This window comes from Acinonyx jubatus, chromosome B4 (genome assembly GCF_027475565.1).
Source record: "Acinonyx jubatus isolate Ajub_Pintada_27869175 chromosome B4, VMU_Ajub_asm_v1.0, whole genome shotgun sequence".
In the NCBI taxonomy this organism is placed as follows: Eukaryota; Metazoa; Chordata; class Mammalia; order Carnivora; family Felidae; genus Acinonyx; species Acinonyx jubatus.
The window spans coordinates 98,520,984-98,538,334 of record NC_069387.1 but is presented as its reverse complement, the minus strand read 5'-3'; positions in this window follow the sequence as shown (position 1 = coordinate 98,538,334).

Genomic DNA, 17,351 nt, shown 5'->3' with positions numbered 1-17,351 from the left:
CTGTGCAAAGCAAGGACTGCTTGCATAGGTTCTGGGACCGAAATTAATTTTAGTTTAAGTCGTCATTCTATCTTGTGGCAGAAATTAGTTTCAGTGAATTCAGAATAGTATCAGTCAATTCAGTCCCTTTTCCCCACCACACACTTCCTGCTGTTCTCTAGAGGCAGTACTCTTAGGGGCAAGTATTTAAAAGCATATATCAGACAGGTTTCAACAACGAGGGGCATTGGGCTTACGCCACTGGGGGCACAGAGTAGGACTCCAGCTCATTTTTACTCCAATCCCTTTTGTTCTTCCTTATTCCACATGCCAGTTTTATCAAACTGCAGCAATTACAGTTCCACACAAGCCAGGTTCAAAGGAAGAGAGGAAACAAAGCTTTGAAAGTCCTTCCAGAGGAGTAAGGAGGAACTTTCTCAGAGCTGCCCAGAAAATCCCTCCTTGTTACTAGCCCCAAATGTGTAACATGTCCACTTCCAGACCACTTATTAGCAAGAGGTACAGGATTGCCTCTATCCCATTTAGACTTCAGTCCCTGCAACTGAAGCACATGGGCTCAACGGGGGCGGGGTTGACACTTGAACGAAACTTGGTTCTGTTAGAGTGTAATAAGCGGGATATAGATGCGGGTGGCAATTTCACTAGCATCCGCCCCCTCTCCCTGCAGTCACATGGCATCACTGCCTGGGGAAGGACAAATGGCTTCTCAGTCCTTATCAGTTCAAACAGACATCAGCTGAGAAGTACATTTTTCCTTCTGCTGTGTAGTCCCTTGTATCCCTTTTAAATATATATATATATATATATATATATATATATATATACACACATATATGTATATATGTGTATATATATATTTTTTTTTTTTTGAGAGAGAGAGAGAGAGAGCGAGCAAGCGAGAGAGCAGGGGAGGAGCAGAGAGAGGGGGAGAGAGAGAATCCCAAGCAGGTTCCACGCTGTCAACGCAGAGCTCGCCTCGGGGCTTGATCTCAGGAACATAACCTGAGCAGAAACCGGGAGTTGGACGCTCAACCGACCGAGCTACCCGGGCGCCCTTCCTTGTGTCTTCTTAAACCCTTGGTACCTACCGGTTCTGCCACCTCCCTGGCACCTCCTGCTGGCCCTCATCCAACCACTGCCTGTGTCAAGTCTGCTGGTTCGCAGTCCTACGTTCACCATGCCGCTTGCAGCCCCAAGGAAAACTGCTGGTTTTCTAGGGCGCTGGTCTTTCACTGCCTTGTGCATGCCTCAGGGGCCCAGAAAAGTCTCGTGAGGCTGCCTCTAACTCTCTGCCCAGATGGTTTCAGGTAACACTGGGCCCCATTTCCTGTTTAACTCTGCCCTTTGGAGCTGCCATTTATAAAGCTTCAGCTTGGTATGCAAAAGCAATTAGCTTTTTCAACCCTGCAAGGCCATTCCAGTGAAGTGTTTCACTCATTTTGAGGACCTAAATCATGAAGAAACCCTTGTCTGTACACAGAAGCACATACAAAGGTGTTTATCTTTCCATTTTTGAAATAACAAAAAGCTGTAAACAAACTAAAGTTCAAACAACATGGATAGTGATCGATTCATATCGCATACTACTATTAAATACTTTCAGTGAAATAACTAGACCTACATGCATCAACATGGATGCGTCTAAAATACGGAGTACTAAGTGGAAAAAGTAATAGGTAAAGACACATGCACATTCTACATTATGTATATTTTTAAAGCACTTTTGTAATAAATAATAAAAAGAATAGACACAAAGAATATACTCTTGCATCAGGATAGTTACTTCTAGAAATGAAAGGGCTTAAAAGAAGTATAAGATGGGGTTGGTGGAATACTCCCACTGCATCTACAATGTTTTATTTCTTTTTTAACAAAGGAATCTGAAGTCAATGGGGCAAATGTTAACAGTTGGTAATTTTAGCATACAAGCACTCATGGTTTTGTTATATTAACCTCTTCTGGATGTTGGAAATATTTTGTAATTTTTTAACTAAAATAAATATTTTTACATATTTGTATAACATATAAATATATAAACATTTTATATAAGATGTGAGAATATGTAAAAATATTTAATATTTTATACAATAATTTTAGAAAATGATTACTATCTCTCTATGATAAGTCAGTGGCTCCTGCATGGGTGCAGGAGGCTGTAACATCAGTCAGAATAGCTGCTGCCCCATCCTGGAGGAAGTTTGTACAACCTTACCATGCTGAACTCAGCAGAGGCTATACACTTACCTTTCCAAAGAAATATAGGTGGAAGTGATGAGTGTCCCTTTGGAGCAGGCTTTAAGACAGTGCTCATGGTTTTCTATGTCTGTTTTTCCTTCTGCCAAGAAACCACATGTCCCAAGGGGAAGCTGCTCTGTCACGGTCTTCAGCAAGGAGCAGAGTGATAGCCAACCTGCAATGACCATGCAGCATGAACATGAATAAAACTTGTTCTCAAATCACTGAGAATTGGGGTCATTTACTACCTCACCTTCATTTAGGCTATCTTGTCACAATTTAAAAAGCATAATAAATGAAGAATCGACAGAGCATGGGCTTTCAAAATCACTATTAACATTTCACAACACTCTCTCCCTCTCCTTTTTAATGCAGAAGACCAAGCAAACTAAGGAAGAGTTATTTAAACTCAATAAATTCAACACTTTGAAAACTCCACCTGACCTCCCATTGCCACAGCCCAATTTGGTATCAGACTTTAGGCAAATGTCATCACACAGTGGTTTTGGGGATAAACCAGGGATTTTGTGCTGGGATGTATAAATCATTTTCGAGGGGTAGTTATATATCCAAACAATTTTTAAAGGAATCAAATTCCCTTCCATCTTCAAATTCTATTTGTATTCATTTTTAAATCATATCATAACTGATAATCTTGGTAATTCCTAAACTTAATAGCCTTGGTGATCTCTGCCCAATTGTTACTCTGGTATGACATGTTATGCTACGTTGTATTCTAGGGTTTGGCTGGGGGGGGCGGGGAGGGGTAATTATTTTATTTTTGAGAGAGAAAGAGAGAGAAAGAGCACATGCACAAGCAGGAGAGAGGCAGAAAAGGGGGTACAGAGAATCTGAAGCAGGCTCTGTGGTGACAGCAGAGAACCCGATGCAGGGCTTGAACTCATGAACCATGAGATCATGACCCGGGCTGAAGTCAGATGTTCACCCAGCCACCCAGGTGCCCCATGTTGCGTTTTTATAATACTCTGTTCTCATCTTCCCTCTGTAAGCCCTTCCTCTCATAAGAAGAGTTTATATCCTACCCAAAGATTGCAAAGGTGCACTGTTTGGAGTATAGAAATCTATGGGACATCCATCACAGAGGTGATTTTAAATATTGGTATTGGTGCTGAGAAAGTAAATAATTCTAATGACTGGGTACCAAACCCTTTTGCTGGTCAGAGAGCTTCCAATTCTTTTGCTGTCAACGCCATTGAAGCAAAGCTAAGACAGTTGTCCACTGATTGTGGAAATAAATATATAGAGAAATATATATAGAAAGCGTACGAGGTCATTTTTGGCAAGTAACTCAGAAATCATGTAAAGAATTTGGGTTACATTTTCTAATAAAATTTCTTCCAGTCCCATTATGTATTTCTGTGAATGAAGTTTCTTGAAGCTTCCAACTGGAAAAAATATATAATACATATAATATTGATGCTGATCCTTTCCAGATTCTAGCAATAACAAATATCCATCATACGTAAGTGACCTAATGTTTTTAAAGCTTCATCTATCTAAGGTGTAGATTTCCGAATACAGCACTACTTTTTAATGTTTAATAGTTCTTGATCAACATCTGTAATATATTTGTGTTTTTCAATCAGTTGTGTACTAAAAAAATATAGATAACTAAAGCCTTATAGTCATAGAAAAATTTTGTAACTTAAATTCTAATTTATATAGTTTTGTTAAGAAAAAAAATATGATATATATATAACATTATATGTATAACCTTATATATATAATATATATATTACATTATATGTATAACCTTATATATATAATATATATATTGTAGATATATTATATATATATATATATATATATTTAACATATATATGTATAAAACATCAGGACATTAGTCTATAGGGAAAGTAGAATTCAAATAGAAGTTTAAGGGAGAAAAGGAATTATGTGACTATTACTCATTTAAAAGAGCTTGCTCATGAAATTTTAAAATGGTTGATGGTATATATCAGACCCCTATGGCATTTAGAGTCCATGGTATATACATTAAAAGGAGTGACATGGCAGTTTTATTTTTAAATGGCGATATTCATAACCATAGGAGATTATATTCTTAACAACCATTTCAACTTACAATTAAAATTTTTACATACCAACTTAAAAATGCACCAGAAAGTTTCAAAATTGTGCTAAGGGGTACACGAACCAACAGTCTGTAGACCACTCCCACATTCCCCAGAGGTGGGCCCCTCTCGCTCCTGTCCCTCATTCCTTCAGCTCCCCGTAGGCTCCCAGCATTGTCCACGTGGTGGCAGTAGTGTCTATTGAGAAGGACAAATTTCCAAATGTAGCGGATTTCTAAATCATTCCCGTATTTCCATGCTAAATAAACAGTTTACATATTGCATTAGAACAATAAATGTCCCCTGTAACTTACCCACTGCTGCATTTCAAATTTCATTAAATTTTCCAGCCAGGTAACAAATAGCTAGAGCTGTAAATACCACAGCTATATACATGTATCTCTTTTCCTCCACCTGGGAATGACCTGTACATTAAAATCACTTTTTATGCTCCTCTCTGTTTTTCTCCCCCACCGCTTACGTAGCCTCTGCCCAACCCCCCAGCTTCAGTTGCTAAGCAACTAAAAGAGCTTTGTTGTTCCTGAACACATTAACTGCCCTCATTTTCTCTAATGAGAACATGGCTGCAGCCCAAATTACCTCCTTTTCCTGAAAAACAGAGCAGGGTGCTTCTGACTTATGCTAATAGTAAGGCAAATCATATCCCAATAGATAAATTCAGGAAAAGGAAACCGGAATGCTCGAGCAACTCTGAACACAGTACCAGACACAGTACTAACAAGGATTCATTTTTGCCTTATGAGGAAGATCGTATAACTGAGCACCTATTACATGCTAGGCACTGTGGTAGGTCTTCACATTTATTATTTCTTTTAATCTTCAAAATGTTACTTAATACTCAACACTGGTTTTTCAAGGTTTTTACACCCCAGGACAGAGCTACTTTGTATGATTCAGTAGAGTACAAGGTATGCTGTATTTTTGAGAAAGAGCTATTGATAAAAGGGAAATAGGAACAGAAAACTTTGATAGATAACCGTTCATCAGTGATTCTTAGACAAATGATTGTTTGTTTTTTTATTTTAATTTTTACTTTCATTTTCCATATAGGAAAGCTGTGACCCACAGAAATTAAATGTTTTGCTAATGTTAGAGAGTCAGCAAATGGCAGATTTAGATTATGTCAGACTAACACCATTGTGGCACATTGCCTCTCGTTCATCTTGAGTTCAGAATGTTGTAGGAATTACTATCTTAGCTCATTAATTCATCAAAGATGTTCTTTGTCCAACATGTAGAAGAAGTATGAAGAGGATTGCTACTGTAGAACTCTGTTAGGCTTTTCTCTATGCACGAACAGACCGTTTGCAGTCTTCTGTGTGAACAGAGTTGGATGAACTGGAGTTTAAACTTTGCTTTGCCACTTGCATAACCCGAGAAAGTTACCTCCTCACTTTGTGCCTCAGGTCCTCCTCTTCTATAAAAAAAAAAAAAAATGGTCTCCACCTCATAGAGACTATTTGAAATTTAATGTTGTATATTGGCAAGGATACGTTAAACTGTTCCAACAGATGGACTTCCAAATGTACCATGTCTCAAACGTTCAGGGCAAGAGGTTAACAGCCATTCCGCTGTCTTAGACAAATGACTTTCAAGAGCACCGTGAACATGATCTCCATCCAAGCAAGCTGGAAGTGGGAAAGAGTGGGAGAAGTATGTTTGCAAGGCTTTTTTGAAGTCGGAGCTGGAGGCAGAACACATCACTTCCCCACATCCTGCCGACTGAACTCAGGCACATAGATAGAACCATCTGCAAGAGGCTGGGAGATGTAATCTGGCTGAGGGCCCAAGAAGAAGGCCTAGAATTTGGACAACACCTAGCTGTCTCTACCAAGGATCATGTGTACATAACTGTTTCTTACCACACACCTAGTAAGAGTTCAGTAAGTATTAGTTTCTTCCATTCCTCCTTCCCTCCTCCCTTTCTTTCTTCCTCTGTTATCTCCCCTCTATAGAGAAAGCACTTCTCATATTAGCTATATCCATTATTTGACAGCATGAAAACTTTTCTATTGACAATGAACTATAAAAAAAAAATGTGAGATGGTTCTTACAGCAAACAGCTTCAAGCAAGAATCTAAACCTACTCAATAAATATTAGCTATTTTAATTATAATTTTGATTTCTTCTTTTCTAAGTGATCATCGGCTACAGAATACTTGATTTACTAAACCACAAAATAAAGAAGTATTCAAAACATGCTGGATTCTCCATATCTCACTTTGTAAATATCCAGGAATATCATAAGTTCTCCCAGTAAGAAGGGCCTCTTAAGGTCAGTTTGTCAAATTTCTTCAGTTTAGAAGTGAGAAAAATAAAATGGAAGTGAAGGCTTTACCCAAAATCACACAGCTAGTCAATGGCAGGGCTGAACTCTTGACATCTAGTCAATATGAGGAGGAAAAAAAAAAGTATCCAAAGTCCTTATCAGTGCTCAAGAAATGGTTGTAATTACTGAAGAAGTGCGTGCAAAGTGCTTTGAGAAGACAGTGCAGCTTAACAGAAGTGTGGAAATAGTCCTGTTCTCCTCAGAAGGCCAATGTTAAAATGGCAATTTTATTTAAAATCAATATCATTTTTGGTTGAAGTCTTTTACCAGTTTCAAGCTAAACAATTTCAAGGCAAGAAAAAGACATTAGGTGAGTTAACTTTAATGGAGGAATAATGTCAGAATTGTGGCGGGTCCAGAACAGGGTGGGAGGGGGGTTTTGAAAGACAAAACTAAGTAGAGCAAACATATTTGCATGGAGTAAGGACAGGGTGGTGGTGGTGGTGGAGAGGCTTCAGAGGCCAAGAACCAGCATAAACATTCTGAATAACTAAGAGAAAGGATCTCACTTTTTTTGAGAGAGAGAGAGAGAGAGAAGAAGAAAGCAAGTGGGGAACAGGGGCAGAGGGAGAAAGAGAAAGAATCTTAAGCAGGCTCAGCACAAAGTCCAATGCGGGGATTGATCCCATGACCCTGGGATCATGACCTGAGCTGAAATCAAGAGTTGGACACTTATCTGACTGAACAACGCAGGTACCCTGAAAGGGTCTCTTTTTAACCTTATTTATTAAACACATGAGAGTTTATACAGTAAAAAACAAAAACCCAGAATGCAGGTGGACCTATGTCATTACACTATTTTTTAAAATGTGTATTTATTTATTTTGAGAGAGAGAAAGAGTGGGGGAGGAGCAGAGAGAGAGAGAGAAAGAGAAAGAGAGAGAGAGAGAATCCCAAGTAGGCTCCATGCTCAGCATAGAGTCCGACCTGGGGCTTGATCTCATGACCTTTGGATCTCATGACCGTGAGATCATGATCTGAGCCAAAAATCAAGGGTCTGACACTCAACCACTGAGCCACCCAGGCACCCCATCATCATACCAATTTAAAGTTGAACAAATTAACGCTCAGAGACCAGAATGACTTGTGAAAAGAAATAGAACTTCAATCTTTTGACTTCAAATCCACTAAGCTTTCAACTAACATATGCCATAGGAAAGGGACCAGTGAGTTAACCAAAGACAAACTTCTTTCACTTTACAATATTACTGTTAGAGGTTATGGTATATGGAGTATAAATACAGCCCTACTTCTCTATTCACCCTTATTTATCCATGCTCATTGCAATGTGACTTTGCAGTTCTTTGTATCATCTGGTAAACCCCATTTCCCCACCCCTTAAATTTGGCTAGCCTGGGACTTACTCTGGCTAAAAGAATCATGTAGAAATGGTGACATGTCAAACCATGTCATAAGAGACTTCATATGTGTGATCTTTTTCTACTTTGGACTTCTGCTCCCACCATGAGAAAAAATCTGGGCTACCCAGGTGTAAGATGAGAGACCATCTGGTGAAGAGGTGATTCATGTCAGCAGAGATCTTTCTTCCTTCCTTCCTTTCTTTCTTTTTTAACATTTATTCATTTTTGAGGGACAGAGACAGAGTGAGAGTGGGGGAGGGGCAGAGAGAGAGGGAGACACAGAATCCGAAGCAGGCTCCAGGCTCTGAGCTGTCAGCACAGAGCCCAATGCGGGGCTTGAACCCACGAAACGTGAGATCGTGAGCTGAGCCAAAGTCAGATGCTTAACCAACTAAGCCACCCAGGCACCCCGTGCCAGCAGAGATCTTTCTAAACCAGGCATCTCCCGACCACCCCACCAGTTCACAGAAAACACACACACAAGCCCAGTTAATGTCAGTCAGGCCGAGCCCAGGTCAGTCAATCTACCCAGTGGACCCATAGACTAGTGAGAAATAACAAATGGTTTTTTTAAATCCACCCCCCATTTGGGGATGGTTTGTTACTCAGCAATTGCTAACTGATACAAGGGAAGGTTTGTATTCAGAACAATATTGAGGATCCTGCTAGCCCAACAATCCATAAAGATTCACCCAAACATTATAGGAATCCATTGGAAATATGTGCCAACCTCTAGTTTCACAGCTTTGCTATGTAACCGGCAAAATGTACATTGCAGTGAAAAAACAAAAATTATTTTCTCAGTCACAACCACACCCCCATTAAACAAATGCTGGAATAACTAAAAACTATTAATCCAAAAGGCATCAAATAATTAAATTGCCAGGGAGCCCTATATTTTCATTCAACTTTTCCTGCTTTGTATGTAGAACGTGGCATACAAATGCTTTTAGGGTAGTGTCCTAATTGTACTCATTTCCTTGAAAATGTCAGAAGTTAATGATAGGCAGAGTACTTTTTTAGTCCAGAAATAGAAAAGTTTTTAGGGCTCTGAGAGGTAAGATCAGGTCAAAACTTGATAGCTGAAAACAAAAAAAGTTTCATTCCCTGTGATCTAGAGGTCTCCCTTCCTTCCTGAACAATTCGTCCTGTATCATAAGCTAGTCTTTGGAATATCAGTTCCAGACACCAACTCATCTTCCGACTTTGCTGACTTTGGAGTTTGGAGAATCAAGTTTCAAGAAAACCAGGCAAAGTCATTTATGAACTATGTGAAAGTGGAAATTCCATATGTTTTCTAACTTGTAAAAAGTAAAATATTTTCTTAAAAACTCTATCTTCTCCATCCAAACTTGTTTTCTTAAAGTATAACCTTTTCTGGTAATTACTCTCTAAAGGGAAGTATTTTGAAAGGTCTCTTTTGGAAATTAAAAAAAAAAAAAACAAAAAAAACCACGTTGTTCAAGTTCACCTTTGTTCTGTGTCAGCAAGTATTTCCACATGCTGTTCACCAGCAGGCTGTTGATGCTATACAAGTTACTGAAGGTAGTCAGCCTTTCTTCAGGCCTAGAGTAGATGGAAAAAAGGAAAGTGATTTGATGGTGACATTCTAGATCTAGAATAGGTCTAGTGAATCTAGTTAATATTGAAAACATTTAAAAAGAGCATCAGGAACTCAGTTATCTTATGCCAGAGGTCAGTTATTCCCCCATTTATGAGAAAGTATCGTTCCGTCGTTAGGAGCCCGTGTTTTAGATTCCAGTCTCAGCTCTGCCATTTATCTGCTGTGTGACCTCAGTTTCCTCCACTGTAAAATGGGGATAATACTAATGTCACAGAGTGGTTTTTAGGGAAGTATTCCATGCACCTAATAATAAATACTACTTATTGAGCTGAGCACTGCACTAAACATGACATCTCATTTAACCCTCAGATGAGGAACCCAGGCCCAGAGGGTTCATGCTGAGGCTGTCATTTGCAAATGCTGGAGCTCATAATTGCCCTCAAATGTGTCTGATTCAAAACCTCCTCTCTCTCTTCTTCTCTCCTTCAGCTAGCTTGTTGCAGGTGAGAAGACAACTCTGGGGGCCGGTCAAGACTTAAGAGGGAAGGAACTTGAATTACTGGCTCTCCACATGGAGACGAGAATTACTTGCTAAGCTTGTTCCAGTTGTTGACTGACAGAGAAATACACTTCTACTGTGCTAGAGCCATTGTGGTTTGGTCTCCCCCAACCAAGACAGTTGACAAGTAACTCAGAAAGATTCTGGTTGTATTTGCCACCTGGGGCAAGGGGATTTAGGTGAGCTTTCCCAGGCCTGGGTATGGGGACCAAGGAGGCCCAAGCCAGAACTCTGGCTTTCAATTCTGCTTCTAAGTAGTCATTTTAGAGGCTGACTCTACTTTTTCTGCCTTGAAGGAGGTCGACTCTCTGCTGTATGAAGAGTGGGATTAAGGTGATTTCCAGATCAAAGACTGAAGTGGGTGGGGTGGGTCAAAGCTGACACAGGCTATGTTACTACCAAGGCCAGCATCCTTGTAAGCCAGGCCATCCTGGTTGTTAAGCATTTTTACTGTCACACATAAAAATAAGTACCCACTAGACCAGGCTCCCTTAAGATATGCACCTGTATGTTCTTTGTCATCAAGTTACTTCCATAATAACCCCTCTGTTTCCAGCACTCTTTGCCCCGCTCCCCATACTTGGGAAGTATGGTCAGTGGACACACAGTAACTGGTGGTGGGAATGCAAGAAACAAGACCACTTCTGCTGTCTGTGGCAGAACACAACAGAGCAGGACCCTGGCTGGCCTCTGCTTTAAAGGAAATCTTTATTAATTGCATATGGTTCACAGGTGTTCTTTTGAAAAACTCCGACTTTCTAGGGAAGCACAGTTCTCATGAGTGGCTTAAGCTTTGCATCATGAGTCTTATATTAAAAGAAAATCCAGGGGTGCTTGGGTGGTTCAGGTGGTTGAGCGTGCCATTTCGGTTCAGTTCGTGATCTCACTGCTCCCTGGGTTTGAGCCCCGTGTCAGGGTTCAAGCCCTATGGTGGGCTCTGTGCTGACAGCTCAGAGCCTGGAGCCTGCTTCAGATTCTGCGTCTGCCCCTCCCCTACTTGTGTGCACGTGCTCTCTCTCTCTCAAAAGTAAATAAATATCAAAAAAAAGAAAGAGAAAACATCGATGTGGTACAATTTGCTTACACTATGATACTTTCTAAATAAATTCTTTTTAAAAACCCAAATATATTGGTTGAATGATGTTAAAGGCCATTGGGATCAATCTGTGGTGGCCCCACCTCAAGGGGGGGAGGGGGGGAAATATACATGTGTACATGACAAGTAGTAGAGCAGAGAATTAAAAGAGTGAACTTCCATTTCAGACAGTCTGGGCCCGAGTACCAGCTCTGCCGTGAACTCTCTGTGAGATAGGAGGTAAATCATTTGGTCTCTCTCAGCCCAGGCATAAGTAGAGGTAATGATAATCACCTAGGGTTTTATCAGGATTAAATGTTACGATATAAAGCACTCAGCACAAGGAATAAACTCTATGACAATAATCACACCAATGTAATAGCCGGTTGGGTGGGAACTTTCATATCAGCTGGTCAGAGCATCCTTGCTAAAGGGCAGAGCTGGTGACACAGATAATTCTTACTCTTCAGGATGTCCTTCTTGTCTTCAGCTTAACTCCTGCATCCTCTTTGTTCCCAGAGTAACCCTTCAGATATAACAGTAACAATTACAGTATCAGTTGCTCTTACATTCCATCTGGATTGGACTGGATTTCCAGTCCTTGCCATTCTTCCTTTTGACCTTTGACACATCTGTGTTTTTCTTAAGGTATTCATCCATCATGTGCTATTTGTGTTACTTTACTAACTTAACTCCAAGGGAGCAATAGCATTTCCCTGTTTCCAAGTTCTAATGCATGTTTTACTATCAGTCCCAAGTACTAACCACAGATAGTAAATTCCAGGCTCATACTGCCCACTCATCAGGGAGAGGAAGCCCAGATACAGAATAAGTATCTCCACAGACCAGCCTGGGTAGTCCACAGAGCGAAAAGAACTTAGATCTCACAACTGACAGGTAGTGTCCATCACTGGGGGATAGCCTCATTTGAGTTACCAATAACAGCCAGGGCAATGATGCCATCTGTGTGGCCCTGAATCACGTGAAGTTAACATCTATCCTTGTTTATCCTGATAAGAGGACAGCCTTGAGATCAGCCCAACATCCCGAGAGATCATCTCAAAGGGTTGAGCCTCCTCTGACTGAGGTGGCCGCTGCAGAAGGAGAATGTCCCTAGATCTTGAAGACTTGTCTGGTCCTAAATTCTGCTTTATGCTAGGATCTTGGGGTACAGCTGTAATCTGCCCAATATGCCAGGTGGGTTACATCATTTACTGACCTCCCTTTCCAGTGCCTTTTCCCCCTGCACATATCCCACCAACGACACACCTCTACAGGTCAGCTGTAGTCCTTCTCCAAAAGTAAAAGCCCCTCCTTCTATGTAGCAATCTCACTGGTTAATGTTGTTTAAGTATTTCTACTTTGCTTTGTCTTAATATTTCTTACCAGGGACCAGATAGCACAATAAATAGGAAAGCTGATCATTCCTAATGCAATCTTGCTCTTTTTCTTTATTTTCAAGTATCCAGGAAAATGCTTTTGGCTTCTCTGGGGTCTAGTCACCATGGTCATAACCAGGCTTCCAAGTTCATGAAAATCTTTCATAATACATTAAATCGCGCTCCAGTGCACCAGTTTTTATTTGACTAAATTGGCTGTATTTGGTTACAGCTGTATGACGGTTACAGTATTTCCTGGAATAACTTCAACATTTACTTTATTGCAAAATACTACAAACCACATTGTGTTCACAGTAACCTTCAGCCAGCACTTTAACTCCAACGTGCCTGGCATGCCTAAACTATTTCCTTCTTTTCTCCTATTCCCATGCTCTTCAGTATCTGAGGTCAAAGAAAAGTAGGAGTTATTCAAGTAAGTGGGTATAATTCTTTAGAGATTTTTTTTTCCTCAATCACCATTAAATCAAAGTTACTGGAATATCTACCAAAGTTCATAGGAATTTAGGTAGCTATGTATATATTTCTTTCTTTTTTAGCAATTTCTCAATGCTCTAGATCAGGAGTTGGCAAGCTATGGCCCTAGCAAACCTAGCCTGCAGCCTGTTTTTGTAAATAAAGTTTTATTGAAACATAGCCATGCTCATTTGTTTATATATTGTTTACAGCTGCTCTCACATTATAGCAGTAGTGTGATGGCCGGCAAAGCCTAAGATGTTTACTCTCTGGTCCTTTACCAAAAAAAAATCTAACTGAGTAAGTTAGGATTGGGTTTGAGTAGAGATAAGAAAGTAAGAAAGAATTCTAAAATTAGTGGGGGAGGTTATCAGATAAATAAGAACGTATATGCTCTCATAATGCTCACATTGTTTACCTGAGCAAGCATAAATACATTTTTACTTCTACAAACTGACTTTTCTTCCTAGCACTGATAGTAATTGATTTATTGTCATCTCCCTCCACTAGAATGCAAGCTCTGTGAGGTCAGGAACTTTGCCCTGCTTTGTTCACTTACATATCTCCAGTGTGTGTTTGTGAAGCAGAAACATGAGGAGATAGGGTTAATGGCCTTGATTCAAATTTTGGAACTAGCATCTATCAGTCATGTATTTTGGGTAAATTATTCTTCTCTCTGAGCCTAATTGGCCTCACACATAATGCAGGAGTCAGAAGACTTGTAACAATATATACCCAACACATTGTAGCTTCTGATACATTATTGTTGGTGTGGAAACATGAAACTCTAGAGTAGAGTAATTCTAGTGCTCATTTTCTAGTTTCTGGAGTGTTTAGGGACAATAGTGGCTTCAAAATTGAGATATATGAAAGTGGCCTTTAAAAATAACTTTTTCCTCCTTTTTCCCAAGCTCCTCATGATCCTTATGCATCTGAAATTTGAGGACCACAGAACTAGAATCTGTGCTCTAATTCTGAATCCTAACAGAGAGAGACTGATCTGCCTGGCTAAATATACATACTGGTCTCTAATCATCTACAGCCAGAAGGGGGCAGAGTCACAGATTCTGTGTGGCCATGGGGTTTCATCTCTGGAGTAGGACACCAGCCTCACAAATCAGAATAACTTTTGCTAAAGTTGCAACTGCCCCTAAACACCCAGGAAGCTGGAGGATAGACCCTGGAGGGTTGCCATGAGAAAGGCTGACAATTCCTGAATCTTATGTGTCAGCAGGAATAGTCAAGAACCACAGGAAGATGGTTTCTACCTTACTTCCAACTTTCAAATCTCTCTTGGGTGCATTAATTGGCAGAACTGAATTGACATTGAGAACCCTAGCTGCAAGGGAGTCTAGGAAATGTAGTTTTAACTTTTTGATCTGTCCAACTGGAAGAATAGTGTTTGTGTGGGCTACTGTATGGCATTAGCTAGCACAAATGTCATTCTTTATCATTTGTATACTTTCATAGCATGAAAAGAGTCAATTCAGCATTTTATCTTTAGATTTCCTATTTAGAAGAGGAAAAATAAAACATTTAAAAGGATTCTGATATAAAAGTACACTATTAGGATTCTCCAATTTGGCCAATTCGCTGTAAAGTCATCAGATTAAAGACATGCAATCCAAAAGTCATCCAAAAGCCTTCCAACTCCAACACTCTCATAAAATTGGTCCAAATCCCAACTGTAAATACCATTCCCTGTGCAAGCATAGGGCTCACCTCTAAATATCTGTGGATTCCACATAGACTTATGTTTCCAAAGCCAGTGTGATCTGGGGATTCCTACTTCCACATGTGTTTTCTCAGTTATGTACCTTTTTGATCCAGGTGAGAGATTTAACCCTAATTTCTACAAGATTCCATTCACAAAATCTGAATAAGGCTAATACATTGTACTGACAACAGTACAACACTGCAAACAACTTTGCACAGTGGGCATTGTAGCTCTTAAAAGATCCTCTGGTCTCACAGTTCGTGGGTTTGAGCCCCGCATCAGGGTCTGTGCTGACCGCTCAGAGCCTGGAGCCTGCTTCAAATTCTGGGTCTCCCTCTCTCTCTGCCCCTCCCCCACTCACACTCCATCTCTTGCTCTCAAAAAGTAAATAAAACATTTTTTAAAAATTTTAAAAAAAGATCCTCTGGATACTCCAGTGAGTTTTAATGATCCCAGTCTGTATTTGGTTTCAAGCATACTCCATCTTGTCAGCTGAATCATCTGTTCTCTAGAGTAGGGGGGAATCCCTCCTTATCTCATCCAGAATAGCTTAGTCTTTATTAATTGAAGGAATGTATTCATCTTCAAGTAAAAGAAAACAAACCACAGAGACTTAAACAAATAGGGGTTAATTTTTCTGATATAACAAGGTGTACAGAGTAGGCAATCTGGGGCTCATATAATCACTCAATGATTACATAGGTGTTCCAGGCTCTTCCAGTCTTTCTGTTTCACTATTATCAGGCGTTACCGTTTGTTTTCCTGCATGTGGCCTCCTGGTTACAATATGCCTGCTGCAATTTTAAGCATTAGGGTGTTTTCTAAGTAATTTGAATCCTCCAAAATCAAATAAATATTGATTATGGTATTCACTATATATTTTCAAATATCATGAATCCTATTACACAAAATATTTTAGAAAGCCAAACAGAATTCAAATTTTAATATGAAGTTGCCTGAACATATATAACAAACTGATGTCCCATTACAGAGATAACACAAATTTAAGAAGTTATAATAAGGGCTTCTACCTTGAATGTCTCTGTGTTATGTACTAGACATGTAATGGGCATTTTACATGCATTATTTTATTAAATTTTCATGTTGTCATTTAACAGATTAAAAAGACTGAGGTTCAGGGGCACCTGGGTGGCTTAGCCGGTTAAGTGTCAGACTTTGGCTCAGGTCATGATCTCATGGTTCATGGGTTGGAGCCCAGCGTCAGGTTCTATGCTGACAGCTCAGAGACTGAAGCTGGCTTCAAATTCTAGGTCTTCTCCTCTCTCTGCCCCTCCCCAGCTTGTGCTCTGTCTCGCTCTCTCTCAGAAACAAAGAAAAGCATTAAACGTTTTTTGGGGTTTTTTCTTTGTTTTTTTTTTTAAAGACTGAGGTTCAGAGATGTTAAGTGATTTGCAAAAGGTCACACAAATCCCACACAGGTGAGTCTAACTCCAGACTTCATGCTATGCGTCCAGGGACTTGGAAACCTCCTTCTGTTTTCCACCAAAATTCAAAGCACCCAAGCCCCAGTCCCTGAGGACTTCCAATATATATTTGTGCTCTGTGATTTTTAACATATATGAAATAAATAGAATACACTTGAGAATGTTCTATTTTAAGATATTTTAGTGGTAGCGCAAAAGTTGTTATATTAGGCTTAAAATGTAGCCACAACATTTTTTTATGATAAGATAGGCTGTGGATCTATTCTTAGACCACATTTCTGTGGCCCCGACATTACTTACTACGCCACCACATAAAGCTGCCTCCATTAGAAAATCCTTTGAAAACAATTGAGTTTAAGTTCATAAATTATGCAAAATTATGCTGGCTGTGTTTGCAGCTGCATGACAAAACTACCCTTCTCTAGGATTCCAAAGGGCACCAGCCCAGCTGAAAGAGCAAAGTCAATCAGAGCTAGACACAGTGTGTAGTTACTATGCCAGCTTCAGTACTCTTTCTGCACCTTATCCTGCTTCTCCCTCCGCATAGATTTCCTTCCATTGTTTTAGGAACGGTAAGAGCTCCAGTTTCCTGCACTACTTTGACCTATCAAAACAAGGAAGGATTTATTAAGTGGGTATGGGCATTTATTAAATGGCTGACTCATGACGCCACTGAAGCACATTCAAACTCAACATTACCTCATCTCGACATTTGCATTTTTCGCATTAAATTGCAGAGTGAAAGATTTTTTTCCAGTAAAGAAAACTGGCATGTGCAAGTACATAAGGGAATATGGGGAGAGAATGAGCAGAGGGACCCTCAAAATAGAGTAGGCTTCTTTTGTTAGACCTGGAAGCAAATCTAATTAAATCCTTTTTAAGATTTGGGAATGAGAATGAGAGGAAATGGCAGCTTCCTCCTTCTTCTCCTCCTTATGATACCTCTCCCAGAGCAGAGGGTGCCAGAATCTCTATCACTGTCATGATCAGCTTCGTCATCACTATCATCCTGGCCTTCACGTCCCTTCATCTGCAGTATCTCCTGAGATCTGAGACTCCTCCCATCTCTTCTCACCTAGGTCTGCCTTGGCAACACTGA